General features: G+C 40.5%; 1 protein-coding gene across 2 annotated transcripts in view; it reads left to right on the top strand.

Annotated features, from left to right (window-relative positions):
- Positions 1 to 13,559, top strand: part of cped1 (cadherin like and PC-esterase domain containing 1) — a 235,152-nt gene that overhangs the window by 170,453 nt on the left and 51,140 nt on the right. The gene's annotated exons all lie outside the window — the stretch shown is intronic.

Genomic DNA, 13,559 nt, shown 5'->3' with positions numbered 1-13,559 from the left:
CAGCATCTTTGGAGAGAAAGAATGGTTAATGGGTGACGTTTCGGGTCGAGACCCAAAGATTATTTCTCTCCAGAGATGCTGCCTGCCCCGCTGAGTTACTCCAGCTTTATGTGTCTATCTTTGGCTTAAACCAGCATCTGTAGTTCCTTCTTACACATAGTAAAATGAATGCATTGCTTAGCAGGAATGAAATAACAAATAGGATTTATTTTGCACAAACATTATATATATCAGGTGATCTGCATTCAGAAATGCATTCATCAGATAATTGATAATATTCCTGGGAGTTGGGAATTTTATCCGGTTTGACATTACAGCAGAGCGTAAGTTTAATTGGAAGAGAGACAGTCTGAAGAAGGGTTCCGACCCGAAACGTCACCCATTCTCTCCAGAGATGATGCCTGTCCTGCTGCTACTACAGTTCATTGTGTCTATAATTGATTTTACTATCCTTATTCTTGTGCCACAGTCCCCTCATGACCACAACCCATCCATTTTATGTACACTCCAGCCCTCCATGCACATATTTTACATTACCCTAAGCCTGATATTTTGCACATTCCTCCCCGTTTGGTCTCACCACTGCCATCTTTTCTAAGATGTCCATGAAGCCTAACTTTTGGATAACGCGTTTGGACAACTGTCTGCTTTGTCTGTCAGGCTATGAAGAACCCTGGGGTGCTGTAAGGGTCATTAAAGGCACTAAGTAAATGGAAGTTACTTTTGTTGATATGACATGAGATTAGAATTGTCATGAACATTTTGGTCATGAGCAGAGCTTTACGTTGCACATCTATGTGGAGGGGGGGGGGTGCAGCACACCTTACCTCTTTGAAAAAGCGCATTCTTCACACATCACATTCTTCATTGAGCTAGTTAGGACCTTTATAGTCTTTAAATCCTGTTGAGAGAGTTTCACCTTCGAGACCATTCTTCAGGCAGCAGGGGTGGGCAGCCGGTGGAGTGACTGTCTCCACTCCAGCAACTAGATTCAGTCCCGACCTCCAGTATTGTTTGTGCACAGTTTGCAAACCCTGCTTGTGACCACATGGATTTCTTCCAAAGCCTCCAGTTTCTTCAAAAGATCTGAAAGACATATGGATTAATAGATCAACTGGTCACTGTAAACCATCTCTTGTTTCTGCGTTTGTGGTAGAATCTGGGTAAGGAGGGGTGAGTCATGGGAAACTTGAAAGAATAAAATGGGATTAGTGTAAATGGTGTTTGATGATTGGCACAGACTCCGTGGGCTGAAGAATCTGTTTCTGCACTTTATGACTGTATGACTCGTTGTCTCATTCTGCCTTCCGCATCATCCCCTACTTCATAAATTCATGTCATAGGTGCAGAAGTAGGCCATTCGGCCCATTGAGTCTACTCTGCCATTCAAACATGGCTGATCTATCTTTCATTCGCAACCCCATTCTCCTGCCTTTCCCCCATAACTCTAGACCCCTTACTTATCAAGAATCTGTCAATCTCCGCCTTAAAAATACCCAATGACTTAGCCATCATCTTCTCATCATCTTCCATTGAAACAGCCACCAATTTGTATTTGTAGCACCTTTGACATAACAAAATGTCTCAAGGCCCCTGACAGGATTTTGACTAACATCACACCACTAAAAGAGATATTACAGCAGATAACTAAGAACTCGGTTAAAGAGACAAGTTTCAAGAAGCGTCGTAAATGGAGGAAGAGAAGCACAGAGATAGAGATGTTTAGGCACAGAGAAAGATGTTCAGAGAGGGAATTGTACAGCTTTGGACCTTTACATCTGCCAACTGAGGAGAGATTACATTTCGGGATGATGAAGACTGAACATAATGTGAGGATTGTTCAAGAAAGAACTGCAGATGCTAGAACAATCGAAGGTAGACAAAAAATGCTGGAGAAACTCAGCGGGTGAGGCAGCATTTATGGAGAGAAGGAATAGGTGTCGAGTCGAGATCCTTCTTCAGATTGTATATGTCTTGGAGACTGGTGATTACAGAGGACATTTTATTATGAAAGCTAGGTATCGGTTTGCAAACATGGGAGTATTTAGTGAATGGGATGTAATGGTTTCAGGGATAGGCAGCAGAGTTATGATTGAGTTTAACGTTTCTGGAGTACAGAGGAAGAGGCTGAGAAGCAACTTGCTGAATAGCTGAGACCAGTGGTAACAAAGACAGATATGAAGATATTGGAAGATTCATGGTCAACGTGAACCCTGTATCTGGAGCTGAGAATTGTACGGGGCAAAAGAGATCTGCTCTCTAGCTTGGTTTAGAGATAACATGATTTGTCTTTGTTCAATGCTGAATAAAGGTATCAAATGCGGATTTTTTTTTTGAATTCCCATTAATCATGTCCTTTTGCTGGCTTTCCTAGATTTTCTGTAACATGCAGTGAGCTTTTATTATATTTTTTATATTAACTGACGGGTGCCATGTAACTTGGCAGTCTGGTCCTGTACCAAGTGGTCCTGAGCCAAGAAGAGTGATATAAACGTCTGATAAGTAATCTGGCATCATGTGGGCTTCATCCCATTGCCATTTCTCTCAAGCCTGGTGTAGAACTAAATTTTAAAAGGCAGTCCATGTACCTCTTGTGGACTTTTTTTAAATGCAGTGTGTAATCTTTTGAATATTAAAAGGGAACTGAATTCCATTTGATCTCAAGAAAAGCAAACCACTTTTGAAGTAAGTATGGTGTTCATTTTCTAATCATGTAAATAAAAAACATAGTTTCTATTTCCACAATAGAAAAGATTTTGTAAGAATGTTTCTGTCTTAAGAATTCAACAATTGCCATTTAACACAAGCGTTTAAGGATTTGTGAGTTTTTTTCTAACAGTGAGATGGTGAGAACTCTTGTTAAAAAAAGTACTGCATTTCTTTTCACCTTTTGCAGATTGAGAACCTGGTAAACATTTGTGACTTTTGAAAAACTGTTTCAGCTGAGTAATAACCATAAACAGTTATTATGCCCTCCTTCCCAGTGGTTTTATGTTTTATTGCTAACTGAGCAGGCTATCATTGTTTGCTTTAAAATATGAGATGGTTTGGTCATTGTGGTGAGCAATGAGCGACTGAAACACTATCTTGAACATAATTTTGCAAAGTACAAACAGATGTTCAATAAGAAACCTTGCTGATGAAAATAATCATTAACTGTATTTTTTGAAGCTCTGTGGACATGTTTCACAGCTACAGCACAACGGGCAGGGTAACATTTCTTCGATACTCTTGACAAGATTTTGATAAGATAATTAAATTAATGTTTGAATTATTACATTTATTGTCTATTCCATCACAGATACAGTAATTATTCATTTTTTCTTCTTTTGCTGCTTTTTGAAAGTTCAATTTGGGTTTTAGATCAAAGCAAAAATGCATTTGTCTAAAGAATAGCTTAATCCTTTAGCTAGGGTAACATAAGGTCTGGCTCATTAACCTAAGCATGGTAATTACAAACTGTGGGAAAAAATGTGGCTTACAAATACTTTGTTGCGTGGAAATGCTGAGGGGGTAAAGCGGTGGTTTACTTCCTTCAAATCTTTGTGATGGGTCAAGGAAGGGCTTCACAGTTATTATCCGGCATCTAATGATTTAAGAAAAACCATGAATGTACGAAATAGGAGCAGGAGCGTCCCTCTAGCCGGCACCACCATTCAATAGAATCATGGCTGCTCTGATCTCAGCCTCGACTCCAATTTGTTGCCTGTACCCCAGAACCCTCAACTCCACTTTTAGTCCAGTGAACATTAGTAGTTCAACTTGGTCAAGTAGACATAACATTTATTAAAAATGACATTTATTAAAGATTTATTAAATATTTGGATTTCAATCCACTTGAAATGATCCAAATAGATATATTTTGCAAAAAATGCATGACTTGAAATAATTCAAATGGATATATTTTGCCAAACATACATTAAAAACTGAATGTGACCCTATATCGGTTACGCTAAAACTAATCACAGTTCGGCTAGCTAGTATTTGCATTTGTTAAAACAATCCTTTTTTTTGTTTATGCAATTATGTTTAACTTATTGAGCAGGAAAAGATCCAACTCCTCCAAGAGATGTCCTTAGTTCACTTTAGGATATGTTTTTAAATCTACATTGTTGTTTCTATTTGGATGAAGCAACAGAGGAAGAACTGGAAAATTAGGCAGAGAGTGCTTTTCCTAAATATCTACTCACTAAATATGGATGATCGAATCATAGAATAGCACATGAGGCCATTTGACCCATCAAAGCCATGCCTGGTGTTTGGTATAGCTACCAAAGAGGTGCAGACCTTTCCACTCTCTGTAGCCTGGTATTTTCTTTTATCATGGATGAGAATTTGCAAACCAAATGTGTGGAATTTGTGCTCAAATAATGTTTGAATTACTAAACAACCCCTGTCAAGGAAGAAATATCCTGCAAACTGGACGTGTTCTGTATGCAAGCAGTACCTTGTTTGTTACCTCCCTGCAAGTTTCATAAATTTATTGCTTTTGCTCATTAGTTTCCCATTAAAATTGGCACAAAAATTGCGCCCGGCAATTAATAATATAAGTATCCTTTAACAATGTCATATTTGGTTATGGCCATCATCAATGTCTCCAACCTAGAAAGTATGTGCAAGGTCTCACTCCTTCAAGTAGTAAGTTGCCAGAGATTTTGAAATATATACTAGACTAAGTGGGACCCGTTGGGTCCCATGTTCACATGGGAGGGATGGTCCCCCAACTCAATATTTCACCTCTCCACCAATTCCAATGTTGGTGGCCAGTGGGGGGGGCTTTCTGGAGTGCTAATATGGGTGTTGTGGGCCGAAAGGACTAGTTTCCAGAGGGCTAGCATGGACATTGTGGGCCGAATAGATTCTTGGATTGGCAGCTCAGTCACTCGGGCCTGGTGGGCTGGCAGCTCAGGCCCCGTGGGCTGGCAGCTCAGGCCCAGTGTGCTGGCACCTCAGGCCCGGTGTGCTGACACCTCAGGCCCTGTGGGCTGGCAGCTCAGTCACTCAGGCCTGGTGGACTGGCAGCTCAGTCACTGTGGGCTGGCAGCTCAGTCACTCACGGCTGGTGGGCTGGCAGCTCAGTCATTCACGGCTGGTAGGCTGGCAGCCGACCCACGGCTGGTGGGCTGGCAGTTGACTCACTCATGGCTGGTAGGCATACACACACACACACACACTCATATACACACACACACACACACACCCTCCATCTCACACACACACCCACCATCACACACACACTCCATCTCTCACACACACACCCACCATCACACATACATTCCATCTCACACACATGCACGCACACACTCACACACACACCCTCCATCTCAGACACACAACCTCCATCTCAGACACACACCCACCATCTCACACACACACCCACCATCTTACACACTCACACCATCCATCACACATTCTCACACAACATATATATGACAGTAAAACTCTCTTGAATCTACTCACGTGGTTGAGGACGGCCTCTCCCCTGGGTGGGTCTTCCGGAGTGGCCGGGACCTCCGGAATGAGCGTGACATTCAGTTCAAGCTGCACAGTGCAGACCATCTCTTCAATTCAGTTCAAGCAACACAGTGCAGACCAACCCATCAATTCAGTTCAAGCAGCACAGTGCAAACCAATCATTCACTTCAATCACAGCGTAGATTCACAGTTCTGGACTCAACTCTCACTCACAGTCTTCCGGGGTGACTGACTCACGTCCGGCCTCTGGGACTTTATTCTCCTGCCCCCCCCGGAAGGGGTGTTATCTTCATCATGGTGACTGACAGGTGAGAAGACCAATCTGCAGATCTCATGATTTTTTAAACATTCATAACTTTTTTATTATTTAACCGATCGGAAAAACCTTGGGGCAGTTGGAGGAGAGGAGGACGATGAGTAAGATGGCGAAAAAATCATAGCGATGTAGTGTAGCGTTGATTCTAAAATGTATTTACAACGTAGACAGAAAGTGGTCAAGAAGAGATAATAGTATAGAAAACAGAAAACTTTACATTTTAACATATATTTCATTTGCCTTTTCTTTTACTCATAATCTAATACTTTATTTTCCTTTCTGTATATATATCATAAAAGTGACTATGTTTCCAAACTACTTACCAGATGGTCTAAAGGTCTAAATAAATAGTAAACAATAATTATTTTTCTCTGAACGGTTCAGGGTTAAGTCGGACTAAGTTGGTACACTGAGTTTGTACTATTCCACCATCTTGTTATCTATCATTTTAATGCCACTTATCCACTTGCAGACCTCAAGTCCAAAACAACCTAGAACGTTCTTCTAATTGTAGAATCAATGTGAATTGAGTTAGTATAGGCATGATTTCCCTATTTCTGGTATTGGTTAACGTTTAGTTTAGTTTAGTTTAGAGATACAGCGCAGAAACAGGCCCTTTGGCCCACTGAGTCCACACTGACCAGCAATCCCCGCATATTAACACTATCCTACACAGACTAGGGACAATGTACACTTACACCAAGCCAATTAACCTACAAACCTGTACGTCCTTGGAGTGTGGGAGGAAACTGAATATCTCAGAAAAAACGTGGTCACGGGGAGAACGTACAAACTCCGTACAGTCAAGCACCCGTAGTTGGGATCGAACCCGGGTGTCTAGCGCTGTGAGGCAGCAACTCTACCGCTGCACCATTGTGCCACCCACATGAAACAATCCAGTTCCAAATATTTTCTGTTTGAAGGACAGTAATAATTTAGAGAGACATTTGTAATTGCTTGGTAGATTTTGTTTGACATTTTGTTCTCTTCTGGAGGTGAATGCTCTGCTTTCTTATGTCTTTGGCATGGAAATCAGAAAGACATTATCAGAATAAGAAATCCTTTCAAGTTAGAAAGGCATGGATGAAGTAAGAAAAAGTATGGCATCCACTGAAAGGAACTATGTGGTGGTTTACTCTCAAATTGGTGAAGTCTCTGTGAGAAATTACACAAAAGCATTTAGGCAATCTTTCACATCAGCTTATCTAAAATAAAACCTCCCATCCATTCCACCAACGTTGGTGTTTCATCAGTAGCACAGCTAATCCCTTCAATGATTTATATAAATATTATATTGCACAAGCATACAGTAATCTTAAATGGTAGTAGCATACAGTATAGTCATTACACTAAACTCTGTGTACTGGTGATAGAGAAACAAAGCTGGAGTAACTCAGCGGGACAGGCAGCATCTCTGGAGAAAGGGAATAGGTGATGTTTCGGGTCGATAACCTTATTCAGACTGAGAGTCAGGGGCAAGGGAAACGAGAGAAATAGACGGTGATATATAGAGATATAGAACAAATGAATGAAAGATATGCAAAAAATAACGATGATCAAGGAAATGTGGAGCCCACAATGGTCCATTGTTGGCTGTGGGCTAGGTGATAATGGGTTAGACAGACTGTGAATCTCACCAGGACGACAGTGAAACTAGTATGACAACTAGGGTACCGGAGGGCCGGAGAGAGAGAGGGGACGCAAGGGTTACTTGAAGTTAGAGAAATTCATCTTCATACCACTGGGTTGTACTTTGCTCAAGCAGAATATGAGCTGCTGTTCCTCCAATTTGCATTGGCCCTCACTCTGACAGTGGAGGAGGCCATGACAGAAGGGTCAGTATGGGAATAGGTGGGGAATTTAAAGTATTTAGCAACCAGGAGATCATGTAGGTCTAGGTGGTCTAAGTCTAGGGGGTGGAATGAGATGCTATTCCACTAATTTGCGATTAGAGTATATCTTGTTGTTTTATTTTGGAACTGGGGACATTCTGTTGTTTTATTTTAGAACTGGGGACATTCTGAGACTGCAGTGTGTACTGCCTTTGAACACGATGAATGTGTGATGGCGAGGAGTGGGGGCTTCCTGAGGAACATGGGTTGTGCGCAGACCGAAACATGGAGGTAAACAACATTGTATGTTTCAGCTCAAGGTTGGAAAGCAGTAGAGAGGAATTGCTAGGAATAGATGGGGATCATCTCGCTGATTGGAGATGTGTAAATAAACTCAATCCTTAGTCTTGCCCAAGAAAAATATGAGGTGCTATTCCTCCAATTTGCGTTTGGCCTCACTCTGACAATGGAGGAGGCCCTGGACAGAAAGATCATTGTGGGAATGGGAAGGAGAGTTAAAGTGTTTGGCAACCGGGAGATCACATAGGCCAAGGCATACTGAGCGTTGGAGGTGCAGCACAACGATCGCCCAGTCTACATTTGGTCTCGCCGATATATAGGAGTCAACACATGAAAGAGTGAGATACAGTAGATGAGGTTGGAGGAGGTGCGAGTGGCCCTCTGCCTCACCTGAAAGGACTGTTGCTGGTGTTGGATATGCTCCAAAGCAGTCTGACTTGTTGTAAGTGATGCTGAGCTGTTTGAGTTGTGTCTCAGGTGCAGCAATCCAGGGAGGTTAACGATATTCATTGCATTCCTGACTTTTGCCTTGTAGTGTGGCAGAAAATGTTGGTCAGAATGTGCATCTGCATCTACACCATTCCACACCTTTGATGTGCTTTAACAGACATGATATTTATACTATTGATGCAGTTTAATTTTTAGTTATAACTGACACCGATATTTTGACATGGTGGGTTGGTGTGAGGATTCTGCAAAAGTACTAATATTAAAGGTGAAGGTGTGGCAACATTTCCTGTTGCAGAATGTTGATTGAAAGAGAGAATTGAGAACATTGAAATCCGTATCATTTTTGGTCCTCAAAATAACCCCCACTATAAAACACTGGGTTGAATAATAGCAATAATCATTGTAATAAAACTGACGTTTAATCAGAAAGGCGAATGTACTCTCTAAAATACACGTTCTATCGCTTGGTTAAGCAATCAGATTTTAACACTTTTGTGAAGAAGCTTACATTTTGATATTTCATTTCCTGTTTTGCTAACTTTTTTTTTAAATTGAACAAATTTTGTGTGCTCTGGTTTTGGTGTGTTAAGAGTTACTATGCCATTTTGTAGAACTTGGTATCATATGGTATCATTTTAAAGCTGATTTAGTGACATCATAGTGGTACTTGAAACTACAATGTTTGGATTAGTGTTTCAGCTTTTGTACCTGGCACATAAAGTTATGATGAATGTTTGTTTATGAAAACCTGTTCTGATGTGTTTTAATATGCAAAGGAATATCAGTCAAAAACTGAATACATAATTAACCATGATCAAGTAATTTAACAAATCCAACACCATTTATCTACATTTAAATATTTATTCTACAGTACTTTTCATTAGTACAGCCCTTTGCTCCCATCTCAGTTGCTAGCAGTCTATTTTTATCTGACTTCAAATGCATAATCTAACAGAAATAGTCACTGTAAAAATGAAAATGGTCTCAATGACTTGCTTGCTTCTTTCTCATCTTTAGTATGAGTGATAGTTTGTAAACATACCAAAGTTGGTGATTTGTTTCATCTATGTACAAGGCAACAGGGATGTCATGGCTCTTCAGTACCTCTTGATGACATGATAAATCCACAAGCTGTTAACAAAACCCATAATGTAAGTCTTGGAAGGATAGCTAATGTGCATATCCTGACCTCTGGCAATAACTGTTTCTCTTTTACTTTTGACAGTGTGTATTAGCAGCCTCATTGATCAAAAGAGATGATCATGCTGGGCAAACAGTATTAAATCAAGAAGACTAGAATTACTTTTAAAGTTTTTATAATCGTAATATATTGTAGTATTCAGTTGGGTCAAACAAGTGAGAAAAAAAAAATAGGACTTTACAATCACATTTATGAATTTTTAATTTTTTTAATTTTCTGTGAAAAGAGAATAGTCGGAACCATCTACATTTTGAAAATCAATGAAAGTAGAAATTTTCCGAATGTAAAATCAAAAATGTGGTTTCCTCTGGCAAGATCAATTAAAATTATTGCCATGTCTTTCCAATAAAAATGTGATTGTCTTTTTTTTAAATTTCTTGAACCTTCTTACATTTAATGTGGTGATTTTGTGTTTGACACGTCTACCAGGCAGTGCACAAGTATGAACAAGCAAATCCCTGTTAAGTTATCTTGTTGCACTTTGTTGACAGCAGTCACAGAATGTTCAGAAATTTCATACTGCCCTGTGAAGCTCTGTGTAAATTGTTAAGCTGCAAGGTAGGAACTTTCTGATGTCCATGTTAGTTTGAGTAATTCCTCCAAATAACTGCAGTCCGCCCAGTCCTCTTGGCTCTAAATGCAAACTTCAGTCTGACACAATTGATTCACAGTAAGATTCACCTTGTTTGACCTATCTACATATCGTTAAACAGAAGAGGCCTTGTGCCAAACACAAATTCAGAACTGCTTCTGAAATCTTTCCAGCCACAAGTGCCACATCATATTCTAACCTAGAGTAGTCAAAAGTTTTTAATAAAATCTATCCATATTAATGCTGGCAAACATCCTGTTTAGATCAAAAGCAAGAAATCCATTTATTTTGCCACTTAACCTGCATTAAATTTTTAAGAGATGAAGGATGAGTCATCAGTATTTTAGCGTGTACAGAGAATAAACGCTGGTGTGGATCAGTTAGCTCAATGTCTCATTTCATCATGAAAAACATACTTCAATAATTTATTATTCTCGTCAGAGTATACTTGACCAGATCTCATTTGTCTGCTTGTGTTTGCTTTAGTTTTCCAAGTTTCATGTGTTTTTGCTTGCAATGTTCGTCCTATCAACATAGATAGTTAATATAGAAAACAAAATTAAAACAGCATAGGCCCTCCTGAAATATTAAAATATCTTGATCTTTCACATGGTGGCTGACCTGATCTTTTAGTTTTGTTTTACAGTGCTGTACTTGACTGTCACCACAATCTACTCAACAAATCATTGACCATGCTCTCTATGTTTTATCTTACTAAATGCCTGCATTCTCATGAACAAGTTGTGATGTCTCCCCCATTCCTTCGATCCTTCTATCGGGATCAACTCACCTTTCCCCTTCTCCTTTAAGGTGTACCTTCTGTTCCAGCATTGAGCAGCCTCTTTTCCCCGGCGACTAGAATCTCCACTTTCAGCAGGTGGAGAAATGGTAAGATGATTTGCACAGTCATGAGGACCGATGGACCTGCACTTCAGCTCCACTCACCATCCCTTTTCACTTTGATCAACATCCCCCTCCATGTGACCATGCTCCAACTCTATCAATGCAAGCCATCTCAAGATTTTTGAGGTGTACTCCATTTTCTTCATCATCATAGGATTCATGTTTTGGAACTCCTCTCTCAGCAGTGGTTTAAGAATGTACTGTAGCTCACCACAACTTTCTCTTGAGGCTTATAGGGGCAGTGCAATAAATGTATATATATAGTGCAATATATAGCTATGGTGAAGATTACCACATTCCCAAGAAATGAATACATTGAAAAATGGAGTACATTGCTTAGTTTACCTTTCCCAAACATATCCCAACACTTCTCCTTGCTAACAAGTCTGTTTTCCAGTCTCTATTAATTGTTTCCTTGCAAAATACCATATCATCACCTTAGGCCTCATGTTCACCAATAGCTTCTCAACAGGGTCACTAAAATGTTAAGATCTGCATTGCCGCATAATTTGCACCTGTTGTCTTTGTCCTACTAATGTAGAATTAAACTGAGCTTGGAAGATACCCAATCAATTGTCATTCTGCATTTATCCTGAAGATATTACCAAAGGAATTTAGATGGGGTTGAGATGAAAAATCAGTCAGTGATTTTCTCAAGTCCTCTATCCTTTTCCAAAATGCAGAACAATAATGAATTGAAGACACTAATTCCACAATATGTCGTTATTCAGCCATTACACTTCCACAGCATCAGCACCTTTGTTTTTTCATCTTCAATGTTATCTTCAAAAGTCTCTTTAAAACATATTTGACCATGCCTTTCTCCCTATCTGATTACCTTTTTTCACCACTATCTTTGCCTCCAATACTGCCCATAACACCATATGGCTTTGTCAGAGATTTATCTGTGCAAGAATGCTATGGCAATGCATATGTTGTGTGTCGCTTACGTGTTCAGTTGTGTAATTCCATGTAACAGTGTGATGTTTTTGGTGGCCTATTACTGGTTGAATAAATTGACCTAGTAAATAAAATGCATTCATTTTTAGATTACCAATGAGGATTTCTCCTCATCAAGGAATTCTTAGCTCTTTGTATAAATGTCCAATTTAATCCCCTACCATAATTTACAAAAATACATAGAAAATAGGTGCAGGAGTAGGGCATTCAGCACTTCGAGCCAGCACTGCCATTCAATGTGATCATGGCTGATCATCCACAATCAGTACCCCGTTCCTGCCTTCTCCCCATATCCCTTGATTCCGCTAGCTCTAAGAGCTCTCTCTAACTCTCTTTTGAATGCATCCAGTGAATCTGAGGCAGAGAATTCTGCCCCTGTCCCACTTAGGAAACCCAAGGTTTCCGTGAGGTTCCCGGAGGTTCCAGTCACTCTCCATGAGTCACCAGAGGTTTTGGCCACTTGCCTGGAAAGCCTCGACCGAAGCGTGAGCTGCATCTACTGATCAAAGATCCTATAGGATCTTTGCTACCGACCGCACACACACACAAACACATTGTGAAGGTGGGGGCCAGGGACAGCGGAGGAGCGCTGTCTGCGCGATGAAGAGGAAGGTAAACGGCTGCCACAGAGCACGGTAAGTCCTTTAGAGAGCGCTGGAGGGAGGGAGAGAAGGGGAAAGAAGGGGAGAGAAGGACAGAGAAGGGGAAGAGAAAGGGAGAGAGAAGGGAAGAGAAGGGGAGAGAGAAGGGGAGAGAAAGGGCGAGAAGGGGGGAGAAGGGGAGAGAACGGGGGGAGAAGGAGTGGAGACAGTTTTAAGAAGTTTAATAAAGTTAGCGGGCATTTTACCTTCTGGCGGATCTTCTAGGTCCTGAAAACCAAAGATCCTACAGGATCTTTGCTGAAAACTCCAATGAGCCAATCAAAATGGCCGGTCAGCGAAGGAGATTGCCTTTGACTGCCTGTAAGTAAATAGCGACCCCACTCCACTGGCGTCGACCAAACGGCAACCTATTTTTAGTCGAGGCCTGTTTTGTTTTTTTTGAAATAATCGCAGGAACATAGAAGAAGCCTCGACTACGCGGAAACCACTTTCCACCATTAGGGAGAGTGACCGGAACCTCCGGAAACCGCCGGGAACCTCACGGAAACCTTGGGTGAGGCGCAAGGTCTCCAGAGGTTTCCGTTCAGGTTTCCTAAGTGGGACAGGGGCATTCCACAAATTCACAACTCTCCGGGTGCACGAATCCACAACTCTCTGGGTGATTTCTCCCATAACACTGCAAACTATTTGATATTATCAAATTATGTTATTTAAATTTAGTTTGTAAAGTTACTCAAACAGATCTTGTCATCCTATTCTAGATCAAGATCTTAAATGTATAACTCAAAACACAACTAATACACTATTGAATGCATAGCTCAAAAAGCGACTTCAATTAATGAACGGAATGAAAGCATGGAATTATTTCCTTTGGTGTAAGGAGAGTGGGAGTTATTAGCAAATAAATCCATTTAGGTTTTTATCATGA

This window comes from Amblyraja radiata, chromosome 19, assembly GCF_010909765.2.
Source record: "Amblyraja radiata isolate CabotCenter1 chromosome 19, sAmbRad1.1.pri, whole genome shotgun sequence".
Taxonomy (NCBI): Eukaryota; Metazoa; Chordata; class Chondrichthyes; order Rajiformes; family Rajidae; genus Amblyraja; species Amblyraja radiata.
Note: the sequence above shows the minus strand (reverse complement) of the source record. Positions and strands in the feature narration are given on the sequence as shown.